Source organism: Pinus tabuliformis, chromosome J, assembly GCF_031772625.1.
Source record: "Pinus tabuliformis cultivar Carrire ecotype Pingquan chromosome J, CPIR1, whole genome shotgun sequence".
NCBI classification, from domain to species: Eukaryota; Viridiplantae; Streptophyta; class Pinopsida; order Pinales; family Pinaceae; genus Pinus; species Pinus tabuliformis.
Genome location: NC_142295.1, coordinates 1,285,932,989 through 1,285,937,132, shown reverse-complemented (window position 1 = coordinate 1,285,937,132; position 4,144 = coordinate 1,285,932,989). Strand labels below are relative to the sequence as shown.

General features: G+C 36.3%; 1 pseudogene; it reads left to right on the top strand.

The window, feature by feature from the left end:
* The first annotated feature begins 1,069 nt into the window (after nucleotides 1–1,069).
* On the top strand, nucleotides 1,070–2,595 carry LOC149231956 (cytochrome P450 76T24 pseudogene; annotated as a pseudogene).
* Nucleotides 2,596–4,144: the final 1,549 nt, after the last annotated feature.

The window sequence follows — 4,144 nt, the reverse complement described above, 5'->3', positions numbered from 1 at the left end:
TAAAAACATCTAAGAGAACAAAAATGGAGATATAAGGCCTGAAAGCTGATCCACCCTTATATCCCACAAAAACTTGTTAAAACCTCATAGATCAAGAACTCGTTATCCTCTTAAAACCCCATAGATCAATGACTGAACATCATAATATCTAAGATTTCCACAAAATTGAAAAAATGAAGAACAAAATAACGATGTTACAAAACAAAAATCGAAACCGCATCAAGAAAAAATATAGATAGTCGACAAAGACTGCAAGATCGTAAGTAATGCACAGACATGCCAAGCTTCAGATGGTAATCGCTGCGAAATCGCTGTTATAAAAACAGCTAGGGAAAATCCTGAGTTTATACAAGAGTTTGAAAGACCATACCTTATTCAACCTGGTGATTTATTTCAGCTTTGGTTTCGAGGACCGAACCAACGTGCCTTGAGACTACATCTGTGATGAACTTTTTTCCCTGTTATATTCAGAAATATGTTGAGACTACTAAAGTAGCATAAGCCCAAATTTGCTAAAGCTATAATTTTAACATAATCTTAGCTAAATTAGCAAATACAACACTTTCTAAATTAAACACCGAATTGGTGAAGTGACGCTTCATGAGTACTTGTATCTGGGTTGGTTCTTATGCAGATTATAATCTCGAACTGTTGCTCGCTCTATTGCCTTACTGCTTGCTCTATTGTCTTCCCTGCCTTTCCTCCTATGTTCATGCTCTATTGCCTTCCATGCCTTTCTTCCTCCTATGGTGACTAAGGAAGAACTATGGGGAAGGCAGGAACTTCCGGATGGATATTGAACTCTTTCAGCTGGCTTAAATTCTTTATTTAACAATAAAGCCTCACGCAGGGACTAGCTGCGGTGCAGCTTCTCTTGTTTTAAATGATAGATAGTATCTTATTTTAAATTATGGCAATTTACTAGTGAATCCATCCTAACCATAGTTACCAAATTCGGGTGTATTGGCAAAAAAAATTCGCAAATTCGTTGATTCGGTTCGATACGATTAAAAATTCGGCCAAATCAAATTCGGTACGGTGCATGAAGTATTTTTCCATCGCTTGAGCAATGGAAGGAAGAGAGAAATCAGCTGATGGTAAGAAACCTGTTCCCAGAGCTCTTCAGTTCTCCGTTGAGCGTATTGCCAAAATATCTCGCGGCAGAGATGCTCGAGTTGGCTGGAAAGGCCGCAAGAGAAATGATGAAGAGCTGAGCAATGAAGACGAAGATTGTTCCACGCCACATTCTGCCGGCAGTTAAAAATGATGAAGAGCTGAGCAATGCCAATGGTGGTGTGTAAGGCAGGTAGCCTGAGGCTGAGTTTGAAATCCAATTAAGCTGGAAAACTAATATGGTATTTTTAGGGAGAGGAAAAATTAATTAAAGAAAAGAAATACTATATTGAGAACTTGCACTTTGCAAATTCGAAAAAAATAATTAAAAAATAGTAATTTCTATATTAAAAATATTTATAAAATAATAAAACCTAATATCAAAAAATATAAAAAAAATATAAAAAGTAACTTTTCTTTTAACAAAAGCTATTTTATAGCAAATTGGTTGTAAAACAGTAATTTCTATATAAAAATAATAAAAGACTGTAATTTGGAAAAAATTATAAAATGGCAAATTTCAGTTTCAAATAGATAGCAAAAATAAAAAAAAATAGAAACTTGGTTGCAAATCAGCCATTCTTATATAGAAATAATAAAAAACTGTAACTTTTATATTGGACAAAATTATAAAATGGTAAATTTCAGTTTCAAATAGATAACTCATTAAAAAAATTAATAAGTTTAAATATTTGTAACATATATACTATCGAATTTATTCCGTATTGGATTTTATAGAGTCTAATTATTTCCATACCGTATCGAATTCGAATTCGAATTCGAATTCGTATTAGAATTCGAATTTGGTAACTATGATCCTAACAAACTAATTTTTCTTATGGTTACTTGCTTGATGCAGGACATATTTGGGGCGGGAAGTGACACCACTGCGAGGACAATTGAGTGGGCGATGGCGGAACTCATATGCAATCCGGAGAAAATGAAACGAGCCCAGGCCGAGTTGGACCAGGTTGTTGGGCGCAACAGAAGGGTCGAAGAAAGTGACACCGATCGTCTTCTTTATCTCCGTGCAGTTGTGAAAGAAGTTTTCCAACTGCACCCGGTGATTCCTCTGCTCGTCCCACGGAGAGCAGATCGCAGTTGTTGGATTGGGAGATTTGTGATACCCAAATAATCGTGAACATGTGGGCGATAGGAAGGGACCCTGCAATCTGGAATGAGCCATCGATGTTCGTCCCATAGAGATTTCTCGATGCTAAGATGAGTAGTGTGGATTACAGAGGGCAACACTTCGAGCTGATACCGTTTGGAGCAGGAAGGAGAATGTGTGTGGGGCTTCCTTTGGCGAGTCGGATGATCCATCTGTCATTGGCTTCTCTCATTCATTCATTCGACTGGGCACCCGCGCAGGGCGTGAGTGCAGAACAAGTCGACATGACCGAGAAGTTTGGATTCACTATGGCGAAGGCGATGCCACCGGAAGTTATTCCTGCGCCACGCCTGCCACCGGATGTGTATTAGATCCGTTTGTTTGATGTGTCCAGGTATTGTTATATACTTTCTGGAGTTAAGCTAGTTTTCCTTTCTTTTACTTTTCTGGGGTTAAGCTAGTTTTTCTTTCTTTTACTTTTTAAGCTTTGTTGAGTTTGAAATAAACTTCAATGTCGATGCAGTAACTATCAACCCATGCTCTACATCCTGTCGGTATTACTATACTGATGCTATCATGCTGGGTCCTGAATATCTCTAAAGACAGTTTTCATATCTCATATATATTTGCACGTTCAACTACTTCCTACGTAAAATCTCTTCTCATAATATAAATAATTATGTAAATATCTATATCTCTCTACAAATATTTGTGCCGTGGAATATTTCAAGTTTTTTTGTTACGATGATTACCGTACATTAATACGAATATGACTATGGTTTATTTTAATATTTTATTTTTATAATAAAAAAGAAGGGAGAGACTTTTTTTATATCATCATAGTTTTTTTAACCTAACAAGTTATTAATTTTTAAATAAATTAAATATGTTAGTGTAATTAATGAAGTTTATTAGAATAATTGTTTCTTTATTATTGCCTTAGTATTAATATTTAAATAGTTAATTTTTTTTTGTTGTTGAATAATTTTTTTCTTGTCAGTTTGGTAGGTATTCTTCATTCATTCATTTTCAAAAGTAAGTTATATCTATGAAAGAAATTTAATGGCCTCAACCTATCTGTTGGGAAACCAACTTTGTTGGCCACCAAAAACTCATTATAAGCCATCCAAAATCTCAATAACTTCAGTCTATTAAACAATTCCTTATAGGTCTGAATGTCTACAAATCTACATAACTGTAATATATGATACCATCTGACATATACATAAAAAAATTCAACAAAAAAATAGCCATAATAGAACTAAAAACTAATCATCATCAAAGGATTCCACAGGGGCAGGGTCCTTAGCACTAGATCCGGGTAATTATGACTGGGGGAGGCATGGAATGTGCTTCTTAATACAGCCAAGGCAAAAATTGTGTTGCTGGATTTGGAATTGAATAAGCTACAATTCCTTCTAGATTTCCTGAAAGCCTGGGTCGGTTTTGCGAGAGTCAACTGACGATGACATGATGGCTTTAGCCATGAGACTCTTCATAAGCCAATAAAGGTGCACTGTTTGTTTGTACTGTGTGGTGTACCCATGAGCATGACAAAGATCTGGAGCAAGAATTCATCAATCCTCCACCTACACTTCAGCTTTTGCTCATTGATTGAGTTCAACTTCCCATGATGTTATCAGTTGTGTCACCTAAGCTGGAGTTCCAATATTATAAGCCTGAATCGCTACCTATATAATCTGAGCATCTGACCTGTGCCCACTTCGCTTTAGTGGCCAAACTAATTGGGAACCCTTGTTACAACCATTACCAATGTTTGAGCCTCTGCCCCGTCCTCCATTACCAGTCGAGCTAGTACCAGGGGAAGGGTGAGCCATCTTGTTTACCTTCAAATTACACATATTGTAGACAGACCAATAGATAGGTTAGGATGAGAACTAATACCAGTTTTTGAACACA